Source organism: Gorilla gorilla, chromosome 9 (genome assembly GCF_029281585.2).
Source record: "Gorilla gorilla gorilla isolate KB3781 chromosome 9, NHGRI_mGorGor1-v2.1_pri, whole genome shotgun sequence".
Taxonomy (NCBI): Eukaryota; Metazoa; Chordata; class Mammalia; order Primates; family Hominidae; genus Gorilla; species Gorilla gorilla.
This window is the reverse complement of record NC_073233.2, coordinates 127,852,303-127,866,390: the sequence shown is the minus strand read 5'-3', so window position 1 is coordinate 127,866,390 and position 14,088 is coordinate 127,852,303.

Sequence of the window (14,088 nt, the reverse complement as noted above, 5' to 3'; positions counted from 1 at the left end):
GCGCTGTGTGTAGAGAGAAAAATAGGAAAGGCTCAGAGGCTGAGCCCTGGGCGCCTGCAATGTCGAGGAGCTGGTGAGATGAAGGGAAACCAGCATCAGAGACAGGAGAAGCCAGTGAAGATGGAGGAAAACCAGGACTGTGTGGGTCTTGGACGCTGGTGAAGAAAGTATTTCAGTAAGAAAGGAGTGCGGTACTGCCAAATGCTGCCGATAGGTCAGGATGGGACCTGAGAAGCCACTACTGAATTTAGCACCAGGAAAGGCAACAATGGCCTTGACAAGAACAGCTGGTTAGAATGGCAGGGATGAGACCCTGAATGGCCTAGAAAAGAGTGGGAGGAGAGGAGTTTGGGAGAGTGAGGGTGGACAGATCTTTCAAGAAGGTTGCTGTAAGTTGGTGGAGGAAGAGGTGGGCACATTTTTTTTAGGACAGGAGAAATAAGAGCAGGTTTGCATGCTGATGGGGGTGGACTGGGAGAGAGTGAACAATGGATGATGCAGGCTCAAGCAGGGCGAGTGCCCAGGGCATGTCCTTGAGCAGGCGAGAGGGGTCAGATCTGACACAAGCCAGGAGCACGGACAGTCCCTGCACAGAACCGGAATGAGGTAGAGGAGTTGAAACACATGTGGGAGGGAGGGCAGTTGCAGGGGTGGGAGTTTGTGAACATTCTTTTTGATTGTTCCATTCTTTCAGCGACTAGAAAGCAAGGTTATTTGTGGAGATGAGGATGGAGGGGGAGGTGGTGGAGGTGTAAGGAGAAAGGGGAAGGTATGACCACTCATCTGGGAAAGCGTGAGAATGAATGGACCAGAGAAATGATGTGTGATGCCAGCCGGCAACCAACGCCCACTTGAGTTTAAGGCTCATGGATTCAAAGTGGGCCTGTCAGCACACTTGGGGTATTGTTCTCCAGCCACACTCTGCTCACAAAGGTGTAAGCACCACAGAGGGGGAAAGTTGGATTCAACCAGGTCGAGGTTTTGCTAAGTGACTGGGAAGTAAGAGGGGCAAGGGATGAGAGCGTTTGCAGTGGGATTATTACGATGATTGGTCAGGAAACTGCAACAGGTTAGCAGGTATGCTGGGATAGGAGAAGGGAAAGTGGACAGGTGATAGGACTGACAAGTTACAAGTGGGGCTGGAAGGTGATCCCTGAAGGAGTGAACTGAAGTCACTGGATGTGGGGGCTGGAGAGTAGAAGGCTTGAGCTGGAGACTACGGAACCGTAGAAAGGGGTGATAATGACAAAGCCAAGGTGGAAGCTGGGGGGCGGTTGAAGACAAGCTCATCAGAGGAGACGAAATCAAAATAGGAAAAGGCCAGGCTGGGGGAAGAATCCCCATGAATTATGCTGGGGAGGACTGGGGAGAATGACAATGATCTAGAAACCAAAATATTCAAGGAAGGTGGGGAGGCCATGGGGGTCCGGAGATGGCTGCAACCAGGAGGGGAAGGGGGTGGTGTGGTGGAGTCTTCTGACTTGAGATTCAAATCTGGGTGTTTTCTGGGGATGAGAGGATGGATATTGGCCGGAAGCTGAGCAGTGTAGAGCCAGGGGACTCCTACTCCACCTCCAGGCCCTCTGGCCTCCTGGCTTCCGCCAACCCCTGTGCGAATCTCCTCCAAGCAACTCCCCTGTGCCAATCTCCTCCAAGCGACTCCCCTGTGCCAATCTCCTCCAAGCGACTCTGCAGCCAAGTGCTGCCCACAGCCTGGGGTGCTAGGAGCCTCACAGATAATCATCTCCGAGGCGCTGAGGCATTCAAACTGCAGGAGGATCAGAGTTTGCTAATGTCGCAGTAACACAACCCTGGGGACGACCGTTCATTCTGGGAACCACTGAGGCAGCTTATCTTGCAATACATCACGCTTCTACATGAGAAGTTTGGACGCCAAGTGCCTACAGGATGGAAATTAAAGAGGAAAAGGGCTGGGAGTGGGGGGCAGAGATATTAAAAGAAAAAAATCAGTATCAGGGCCTATTTTTAGGTCTACTGAAGTAGAAAACATGTGCTTGGACTGTGAAAACCCAATCACTATGCAAGCCCCCGCCTTCAGCGAAAGGCCGGGGGTCCCTGGTTGCAGGAAGCCTGCCATTCGTTACTTTTGATTTACTGAAGCGCAGACAAGAGGTGCTCACATGATACATAGCTTGTATATTCTTCTATCGATTTCCAAGACTTCATTTTCTAAACTTCCCATCCATCAGCCGCATCTGTGCCTGCTCTCCCCCAGAGATAAAATAGGGGATGGGCCACCCCACCTTGCAAAGGGTGGCAAGTTTTATGAGCCTGGAAGATCGGAAATGGGGGCTTGATTCATGTCTGCTTCTGCCAACAGGTGAGGCCGGATGCCTCGCCGTAAAGCTGAAAGGTGGGGCGCAGGGGAGAGTGTGGCTGCGCAGCAGGGGAACGAGCACCCTGAAGCCCAAGCAGGGCCGAGGAGGAGCGAGGCAGGGTTGTCAGGGAGGAGGCTTGTGCTCTGTGGTTGTTGTCCCCCGCGGAAGCCGTCCTGGATGCTGCTACTATGAACACGTTGGGAGCTGAATAAGCAGCATGAACACTGCCCACATTCACCATCGGCTTCTGTCCCGCAGCAGAAGGGCCGGATGGCGCCACTGCTGCTGGCCCAGGAGCCCCCAAGAAGAGAGAGCCCACTCCCCACTGGCTGCCGTAAGAAGTGATGGTGCCCCCACCGGAAGACACGTTGTTCTGCGCATATAAGGAAACTCGGGTACCCACGTACCACCCTAATTCCTCTTCTCCTGCCAATATTCTCAGAATGGAAAAGGCAAGCATCTGTGATGTTACATCCACCCCCAGCCCCCACCCCCCCATTTACAAAAAGATGCTTTCGGTTTTTGCACAGATCTCATCCCTAGGGGTTGGGATGGAGGAGAGTGGAAAAGCTATTCATTGTATCCCCTTTGAGGCTGAAGCACAAAGGGAGGCAGGCTGGGCTGAGGGCTGCTGGGGCCTTTGGGGGAATAAAAGGCCCACACTCCCTCGTTAAGGGTTTAAGGGTGCCTTCTCTTTGTAGGTTGCTGGAGAAGCTTTGGCTGAGACTCTCACATGAGCTCAGAACAGCCCATGGCAGGAGGGGAGCCGGTACCCCAGGAGCTGAGCAAGAAACAAAGCATCCGGAGCCCGGGTCCAGCTCAGCTCTGCAGCCCCTGGCTGACCTTCCCATCTCCCTGGGCCTCAGTTTCCCTCAGGGAAGAATTTTCCCACCTCTCTTTGGTATTGGGAGGCATCCAGAGAGTCTCCAAAGTAACAATTTTACAAATAAAGGAATTATCAATGTGATTGATGGTTTAAATTGAGCCTTGGGATCTCTGCTATTTAGAGGCTGGATCAATACTAATAACAACAATAAGTAGAGAATAACTCAGGAGAGAGTTTATAAAGGACCCCATGGCAGCAGGGCCAGATCATTCAGAAGCAGAAAGAGTCTTCTTGTTTTGCTCACACCGGCTGGGCCACCAGGCTTGCTCTGGGGAGTGGCTGCCCTGCTGCTTAGCCGGCCTGTCCGGGGGCCATTGCTGCTCCAGATGGCATTCCAAAGGGAACCTGGCTGTGCAGGGGACAGGTCGGGAAATGAGGAAATATGGTGAGCAAAAGAAGTTCCCCAGAGGCCCCGCATAGTGCCACAAGCACAAGATGTAGCCAAATGAAATGCTGTCCAGAAGCCCACAGATCTTTCCCCAGATGTGAGAGAGCCCTGGAGGGTTAGGGACAACTTGGTCCAGCATGGGATGGACCAGCCACAGCCTGAGCCTGGCCCTGGCAGCTTCCAAGAGAGAGCAGAGGTGCTGGAAAGGGCACAAGAGCAGGAACTCGAGGACCTGGTTTGCATCTCAGCTCTGGCATGCCCTTGCTGGTGACTCATTGCATAACCTCCCTGAGCCTTGGTCTTCTTGTCTGCAAAATGGAGAGAACAATAGCAATCTAAACAGTTGCTACAAGATCTCAGCGGAGAGAAGATTGGGGAACTTTCTGCAAAATAGTCAGAGTTTTTATTGGACAGTTACAAGGGATGATGGGCAGTATCCCAGGAATACCTCTCTTCTCTAGATATTTTTGCCACTCTCTAGTTGCCATAGGACCAGTATTTCTACATTCATCCTTACCAAGGTAGAAACCAGTCTAGAGATGCAGCTCTGGTGCCACTTACTTTGTATCTCCTATCCCCACCTCTGCATAGTGACTGTAGCAGGTTTTTATACTTTGGGGGTTGTCTCTAACTTTCCTGCTGAGTTACAAGCCCTTGTTGACATGTGATGGGCACAGTTCCTGGCACATGACCAGTGCTCCTGGGTACCAACCACTCAGTACTTACTTGTTTGTCAGATGCTTTTCCTCCAAGAGAAGAGAGCTGATATAACAGATTGGCAGAGAGTGCCTCAGGTGCGATGAGAAAAAGTCTTTAAAGGGTGCAAAAAGCCTACAAAAGAATCCAACGGGGATGAAGAAAAATGCCAGGGGCTTAGAGAATTCTTTCTGGAAGGGGCAGCCCTGGGCAGGGTCTCAACCACAAGTTATCAAATCCCAGCCCACATTCCTGCCCCTCAGCTGTTGAAGAGAATCGACAGTCTGAGGACCTTATTGATAAGCTTTCTGTCCAAGAACAAACATCACAGAAATCAGCAGAGGGAAATGTCTCTTGTGTGTACACTTGGCAGAGGAGCTGAGCAGAACACGGACCTGGGTCACGTCAGAATCTATCCCTTCATGATGCCATTAAATGGAATGTTTTCACACATGATAACTGGCTGTCTTACGGAGCGGGGCACAGTTCTAGGCAAACACATGTTCACACACACTCCCACGTGTACACGCACAGAACACGTGGATGACCACAGGCATATGCAAGGCATGCTTGAACAGTAATTCAGACAATGAAACTTCTGGGCCCTTGAGCCAGCAGGGAATTTCAATCCTAGTAATAGATTACTGTCCCTGACCGACCAGAACTCTGGGCTCTTATAATGGTTTTAAATCATAGAATTATCGTTTTTAGGGGCTGTAGAAATCAGCTATTTCAACCTCCAACCCAGAGCATACAAATCCTCTCTGACATTCCTGATGTGTTGACACATAGCCTCTGCTTAACACTCCAGTGATGGGGAACCTATTACCTTACCTCAAACCCTACTTGATTGTTGTTATTAATAATGCTACTGTAGATTATTGAGCACTGATGCTGTGCCTGGCACTATGCTAAACCCTCTAGGTAGACTATTGCAATTAATCCAGTGAGGTAGCTTAAACTGAGTCTCAGAGAAATCGAGCTGTCCGTGGTGATGCATTTAGCATGTGGCAGAGCTGGGATTTGAACCTGGGACTGAATGACCCATAGCCTTGCACTGCACTTGTCATATTAATGTGTCTTAAGTTTTATTGTATAGGAAATCATTCTTCAGAATAAGCTGAATCCTCTGCTTCTCTGTAACTTTCACTGGCTGATCCCAGGTCCCAGCTCTAGAGCTTTGCAGAGGCTTCCCTCTGTTCCTTTGCCCCCTCTCCTTTGATAGCCATTTTCAAATATGGGCCCCCAAAAGGATTCCCAGTGGGATACCACCTGCTTTGTTTGGACATTACACTTCGAGTGTGAATCTAAGATGCCATTGGCCTTTTGGGCAGCAACATGACATCATGGACCATTTTAAAGAAACTGCGGGGTTTTATTTGGTCTGTCTCCCAGGCGGGAGTGCAGTGGTGCAATCATAGCTCACTGTAGCCTCAGAATCTTGGGCTCAAGAACTCCTCCTGCCCCAGCCTCCTGAATAGCTGGGACTACAGGTGCATGCCACCACACCCAAGTAATTAAAAAAAATTTTTTTTTTAGAGATGGGGCCTTGCTATGTTGCCTGGGCTCAGCCCATTTTTAACATAAACTGCTGTAGGCTACTTTAATAGTTAAGTAAAAAATACATTCTCAGCCTATTATTCCACTACTTTTAGGATCTTTTTGAAGTTGTAGTTTGTCAGCCTGTACTTTAGCCAGCCTGGCAGCTTTGGGACATTTGCAAATTGGGTAAGATGCCTTTCTATACCTAGGAGGTGATTACAGCCAGGCTGATATTTAAGGGCTAAATTTCTCATATCACCCACTAGAGACCACCTAACTAGTGACACTGATCTCTTGTGTGTACACTTGGCTGAGAAGCTGAGAGAAACAAGGATGTGGGTCATGTCAGAATCTACCTCTTGATTATGCCATTAAACAGAATGTTTTCACATAAGATAACTGCATGTCTTATGGAGTGGAGCATGGTTACAGAAGCATTACATTGGTTCCAGCATCAAATGCCAGCCACGGCTGCATATTTGGACTGAAACTAAAGATATGTCAGGGGTTGCTTCTGAAGATTTAGAGGGCAGGGGTCAGTTCCAATCCGGGAGAAAAGGGTAAGGTCAAGGGAGAAATGCCAAAGTTGGGAGACCTCACACCTGTCCAGGGGGCAAGAGTGCACCTGAAGACAAACCCAGGTCTTGACATCAGGTCTGCAAAAGACGGTAGCTCAGGGAAGTATATACCAATGTTGGAGCCTGAGACATGTACCACTCATGGGAATGCACAGGCACAAATGAGGCATTTCAGGCAATGTCCACACAAATTCCAGAAGACGGAATGCTCCTGGCCTGGGGCTCCTGCTACAGGCAGGGACACTCAACTTTCCTGAGCATGCACCTGGCTGTTCTAAAGGTACCACTTGGCTTGTTCCACCCAGTCTCTGGTCAACTTTGGATTTACTGGTGTGAATCTACCTAATTATATTATTTAGTTCTCATTTCTTCATTTTGCTCACAGGGATATCTTAAACTGGAGTAAAATAATTTTCTGAAGCTGAAATGCATTATATCTAGGGTATTCCCCTTGTATTAGTTACAATATGTTTTTCTGCAGGTTACAGAAGCCCTAAATCAAAGTGGTTTAAACAATAAAGAAACTGATGGTCTCACATAACAAGAAGCCTAGAGATAGATGCAGCATCAAGGTTGGTTGATTCAGTCGCTCAATGATGTCAGCAGACTCAGATTCCATCCATCTCTTGTCTACCATTTATAGCATAATGTGGTTCCCCTTAGGCTCTTAAGGTTGCTGCCAGAGTAACTGGGGCAACATACTTTGTTCCCATCCAAGGAGAGAGACAGACTGGATTCTCTTTCTCCCCAAAGCCTCAAGCAAGTCTGTCTTCATGACTCATTGGTTCAATCAGCTTAGTGGCCCAAAATGAACCAATCATGGGGGGTGGAAATGATGTTGGAAAATGTTTGCTACATTCCAGATGCTCTGGTCCAACCATGTTCTCAATAGAATAAATGAGCTCATTTGACTTGGCTCATGCTTAGTGAACCTATGCTGGTTCCTGATACTCACCATTTCTCTAAGTGATCACAAACCATCTATTTAATGACTGTGCTAAGGCTTTACCAAAGATGATAGACTCTAGGGTCTTATATTTGGAGACAGCATTTCTCCCTCTCTCTCTATCTCTCCCATTCTCAGGACTTTTTCTTTTTCTTTTTTTTTTTTTTTTTTTTTTGAGGCAGAGTCTTGCTCTGTCACCCAGACTGGAGTGCAGTGACGTGATCTTGGCTCACTGCAACCTTCACCTCCTGGGTTCAAACAACTCAATTCTCATGCCTCTGCCTCCTGAGTAGCTGGGATTACAGGTGTCAGAATTTTTTTAAGATACAGGCCATCACTCTGTCATCCAGGCTGGAGTGCAGTGGCACAATTATATCTCACTGCAGCCTCACCTCCAACTCCTGGGCTCAAGTGATCCTTTTGCTTCAGCCTCAGTCTCTTGAAGCTGGGACTACAGGTGTGTGCCACCATTCCTAGTTTTTTAGTTTTCTGAGATAGCGTTTGATATGGTTTGGCTGTGTCCCCACTTAAATCTTATCTGGAATTGTAGCTCCCATAATTCTCACATGTTGTGGGAGGGACCTGGTGGGAGGTATTTAATCATGGGGGCAGGTCTTTCCTGTGCTATTCTCATGATAGTGAATAAGTCTCACAAGATCTGATGGTTTTATAAAGGCAGGCAGGTGATGTACCTGGCTGAAGCCTGGCCCCCAGTCACCCACTGATGGCAGCTGCAAAGGTGCCCGTGATGAGGTGAGCAGAAGCCTAGAAGAAATTGCAGAATCATGAACAAATGGATAGCTGCCATTTTCAGCCACCAAGTCTTGGAGTGGTTTTTCATGCAACGATAGATACATGAGACAGGAAGCTTTGGAGGAAGTCATTTTAGCATTCATAAGTGACAAGGAGGGCAAGTTGGGCCTAGTTGGATTGGATAGTCGAATTTCAGAAGGTAGCATTGCCTAGATTCAGAAAAAGACCATTGCAATCCCACAGGTAGAGCTCTAAAAGTAAGGTGGCTCAGGAGGGCTGAGAGCATCTCAAACAGTGAGTTCTGGTGCTATAATCACAAATCAAGCTGATAAATAAAACAAAGGTATTGTCATAGAAAAACACTGTGATACCCAAGGAGCCCTGTCTTGAGCTCAGATTATAAAAGGGCTTGCAGGGTATGGAGTGGTGGGGCCAGTGTCTATGTCCCAGGAAGACATAAACATGACACAGACCTGTGTGAAGGGTACCAGGGACACCATGGTCCACAGTGAGCTGGCAGTACCAGCAACAATAAAAATGGGCACATTGAAAATTTTTGAAGCAAGAAGAACAAGGGGCGAGCCCCTCTCTTTACGGTGGACATTATCATGTTGAGAGAGGTTTGAGCAAAGCAATCTTCCCACTTTGCTTGTTTCCTATCAAGGACAATATTCCCTGATCTGGAGAAAGTAGAAAAAAATACAGCTGAGAGAACTGAAGCCCAAATAAGATGAGGCAGTAGCAAGAACGTGCTTGTTGTTGTTCGAGATTTTTATTCCCCAGCCAAAATGTGTTTTATTCTAGAGCTCAAGAAGAGTTCGTGCAGGATGGTGGCCACACTAATAGTTATCGCTATGGCAGGGTTTCTCCAGGGTGGTCACCTGTATCAGAATCCCACCCCCACATCCCCACCACAGCTGCTTGGCAAGAGCATGGCCTTCCCAACTCTCTCTCCCACTTATAATGTCAGACTCTAGGGTGGGGATCAGCATTTAGTTAGTGAACACATGCGTATGACTCCTTGACACTGTTCTAGACAATGAGGACATAACTCTCCTTTAATCTTCATAACAATCCTATGTGGGAGATTCTATATGACCTCTATTTTAGAGATAAGAAAACTGAGGCCCAGAGAAGTTGAATGGCCAGGGACATGGAAGGTGCCAGAGTTGGAACTTGAGCATAGGCCATCAGTCTAGCTCCAGAAGCCATGCTCCTAACCACTTGGATATGTGGCCTAGTGGATTATGGCCTAGTGGCCCATGGACTCCAGACAAGAACCACAGGCATACTCCTGCACAGTTACATTTGCAAACCACTGCTTTAAATAATACCCAAACTGCCTGTAATCCCAGCACTTTGGGAGGCCAAGACAGGAGGATTGCTTGAAGCCAGGAGTTTGAGAAAAGGCTGGGCAACATAGTGAGATGCTGTATTGTTCATTGTCATGCTGCCAATAAAGATATACTCAAGACTGGGTAATTTATAAAGGAAAGAGGTTTGATGGACTCACAGTTCCACTTGGCTGGGGAGGCCTCACAATCATGGTGGAAGACAAAGGAAAAGAAAAGGCACATCTTACATGGTGGCAGGCAAGAGAGAGCTTGTGCACTCTCTTCCAAAGCTTCCTGTCTCATGTATCTATCGTTGCATGAAAAACCACTCCAAGACTTGGTGGCTGAAAATGGCAGCTATCCATTTGTTCATGATTCTGCAATTTCTTCTAGGCTTCTGCTCACCTCATCACGGGCACCTTTGCAGCTGCCATCAGTGGGTGACTGGGGGCCAGGCTTCAGCCAGGTACATCACTGGCATGCCTGGAGCCTCAGTGGGATGGCTTGGATGGCTGGGTGGCTCAGTCTGCCTCCACGTGTCTCTTACCCTACAGGAGGTTAGTGTGGAACTCCTTCCATGGTAGTCACAGAGCAGCCAGAGGCCAAGAACAGAAGCTGCAAAGTCCCTTAAGGCCTGGGCTCAGAGGTCATGCAGTATCATTTCTACAGCATTCTGTTGGTGAAAGTAATTTGTGTGACCAGCCTGGATCAAAGGGAGGGCAACGTAGACTCCACCACCTAATGGAAGGAGTTGCAAAGAAGGATAGGCCAGTTTTCATCGATCACACCTCTTTTCATTCAGCCTATTTTGAGGGCCTGCATTGAGGAGACAATAAAGAACATGGTTAAGATCTCTGGAAAGAACTCACAGCCTAGTGGAAGAAATAGAAAGCTAAAGAGAGCATCACAACACAGGGGAATAAGTAATACTAATGGCCGCCACCTTGTGTGCATTTGCTGCGTGCCAGGCACTGGGCTTCATCTCACTGAGCTTTCACCATAACCCTCTAGGGGAAGTATGTTATCATGCCCATTTTTCAGATGAGAAAATCAAGGCACAGAGTTAGGTATCAAAAGTGAGAGGCAGGATTTGAACTCAGCCAATGCCCAGCTCTAGAGCCCTTGCTCTTATGAGATACCATGGCTTTCCTGCAAGGACTGTAGAAGGCACTCCATCAACGTGCAAGGAGACGCGGCAGGAGAAAGAGAAGGGATCTCAGAGGTGTCTTTTCATAGCACACAAACAAGGAAACCCTCTGCCTTTCACTGCTGATCTCCTGGGCCTTTGGCAGGCTGCCTGTATCATCTTTATTATTATTATTTTTGGTTTTCCATTTTCTGTTATTGTAACATGCCTGTATCGTTTACCTGACTTTTTGTAGTTGTTTTATAGAGATGGGATCTCGCTATGTTACCCAGGCTCATCTTGAACTCCTGGGCTCAGTGATCCTCCAACCTCACCCTCCCCAGATGCCGGGATTACAGGTGTAAGCCACACTGTGCCCCCCCTTACCTGACTTCTTTCTGAGACCATGCACTAAGACCATAGCCCAGTGAAGCCTGGGACTGCATGACAGGTTTGAGAACAAAGGAGCCACCTGCTACTCTGCTACTCAGCTGTCCCGGAGACACGTGATCAGGGGGAGAAATTGTTCCCAAAGCTACATAGGAAACCATGTCTCTGTAAACTCAGCCATGACATCAGCACCACGTCTACAAAGGCCCTTGCGTCTTCCTCCCACTCATCCTCCGCATTAACCAATTACCAAAAACAGCTCAAAATAGCACCCGTCCCTTGGCTGGGGCTGCTGCAGGAATATTGTTTGTGATCATTTTGAGAGGGAACAAATCTGTTGGAAATTGGTGCAGTGAGAGGATTATTATCAGGCTCTCACTCCAACGCGGGGCTCTGATTTTAACCTGCCTGGATCAGGCCAGAACATAGATTTTGTGCCTTTTCCTGCAAGACATTCATGGGTGGAATGTGGCCACTTGTACAAGCTGTAGGCCTAAGGGTCAGCAAGGGATGACCCCCATGAGACACAGGGCACCAGAGGCTCCAGGGTTGGAGGCACCCCAGACTCCACTGGAAGCAGCTGCTCTGAGAAGCTGGCCAAGACACAGGAGTCATTTGGAGACTGTTTAGTGGCCTGGCTTCAATCTAGCCCAGTTTCTCCACACCCCAGTTCCCCAAAAGATCCCAAGGGACTCCTGCCCCCACCAGTGACTCGTGGGCCTATTTTAAAATCTGTGGCAGCCATGTAAAGGGGTGCTTATTGTGAAACAATAAGAAAACAACAACAAAATAAACATCCATCAATAGGGTTACAGTTAAACTATGTTACCCCTGATCAATGCAACTGCATGCAACAATTAAATGAGTGAAATGGATCCCTCCATAAGGATGGAAATGATGCCAAGGAATATTGTCAGGTGAAAAAGGCAAGCCACATAAATTATCTATCTATCAAACAGTGAATCATCTATCTATCTCCCTCATCTATCTACCCATCTATCTATCTCTATCATCTATCTACCTACCTACCTATCTAAACACTAACCTGACCATGGTCATTCCCTTTAGGGAGGGCAGTGGGATTGGGGAGGGCAAATGGTGGAGTTAAATAACGAGAACTTTTGCTTCACTTTTCTTGTTTGAATTTTTACAAGAATATATTCACATATTACTTATACAATTAAAAATGAAATCTATTTCCAAGCAAAACAAAGTAGAAGAGGACGATCCACTAGCCCATTTCATTCCTGAACCCAGTCTTGGTCTATTTGGGTCTTCCTTCTGCCTGGGCACCAGTCCTGCTCTGGAATAGTCTGCTTGGCGCCGCGCCTCTCCCCATTGCCCCCTCCTCCCTCTGCTGCTGAAGGATTGCTCTTCCACCTGCAGGTCCAACCTCGCCCCGGGCTCTGGAAGCCAGCTGGGAAAGTGCCGCTATCTTGGGTCTTGAAGTTCTGTCCTGGACCTTCAGTTCCATGGCCAGTGTCCTTGGGGACCACTCCCTATATAGACTCTGAGTCTCTCGGCTTGGATGTCCTCAAGTGCCTCTCCTGATGTCTCCCTTGGCTTTGGCCTGTTGCTGGGACCACACAGTCTGTATGCTCTTTCCTGCCTCATTTGCAGGCTCCCCCATCCCTCCCTGGCAAAGCCAGGATGATGAGGGCGAGGCATGTGAGGTGCCTAGTCCTGGCCTGCTCCTGGAACTGGCTCCCCTATAGGCCCTGCTGGTATAAAAGCACCATTGGGTGGCCCCATGGCAGCAACAGGTGGAAGGGAGTGTGGGCTCTGCTGCCCAGAGGCTTAAGCTGGGCCTCCTCAGCCTGGAGTAAGTAGCCTGAATGAATTTTTCAAGGACATGTATGGGTTCAGGGGCCCTAAGCCAACAAGTGGCCAGGGTGTTGGTTTCAGTCTCCTATGAGGGACGTCCTGGGAGCACAGCCAGTGAGCAACCCACGTGGCGGTGGAGGAGCCAGCATGAGGCCCTCCCTGGGTGTCTCCGGCCCCTACCTGTCTGCTCAGACCACCCTGACCATCTGCTTTTGCTGACTACATCTGCAGCATGAAACGCGCTGGGAGGGTTTCAGGAGTGGGGCTGCCAGCATTGTTGTGCATGACTATAGGGAGCTGTGTCAGGTTCTTCCTCAGAAAACTCTAGAAGAAAGGGAGCTCCTTCCCCTCAACTAGCTTTCCAGACTATTTTATCTGCAGCTGGGCTCAGCGGCAGAACAATGAATGAAATGACTCCAATGATAAACCCATGCCAGGACCCAAGCAGACACTGGGAAGACAGGGTTGTGGTAGTAATAAGCCTGCTGTTCCCTGGGACCAGACCTTCTCCACCTAGCCAGGTGCCCCTGGCTTATCAGAGCACAAACCTGAGGGCAGCCAGCCCCACCTGGGACATCATGACCTGGAGGAGACACCTGCCCCGCAGTGGGTTGGGCGGGTCCACACACACTGACTGCTTGCTCTAATATCAACGGAGCTGGCCTCTCTCCAATAATCATGATGGATTTCCTTCTGCAGCATCATCGAGGAGGGTGTACCTGGAATTCAAGCAGACTGCCCTCACACTCGGCAATACCCATCTGTCCCTTGGTCTCTTTCAAGTCCTCTGGTGATCATGATGAACTTGTCCAGGGCTCCGAGCATCTATTAATAAATAACGGTCCCTGAGATGACACAGTCCAATTAACAGAAACATGGCATTCAATGACGTGGTGGAGGGCGTGGGGGATGGCCAACTTTCACACGGCCTTACTCACTTGGGAGGTGAGGGTGCAGCGCTGCAGCAGCCTAGGGCCTTTCCAAGGGCACCAGGGCCCTCATTAGACAGGGGAAAATCTCCACAGACACAAAGAACAGACAGAGGGATGGTAACAAAGCCACTCTGAGCACCAATTCGCGTCTTGGGTTAGTAACAGCTGCCAATATCTTTTGCATAAGTACTGCTGGGTGGGTGTCTGGTCGAAGCCGACGCGTGGGTAGTGAAAGAAACAGTCAAATTGATGAGAGTTAAGAACTGAGGGTTATTTTGAACTCTTACATTTTTAATTTGAGTTTCCTTCTTTTTCTTGGGGGGGGAAAAGAAAAGTTGTTTTTCCATGGGTAAG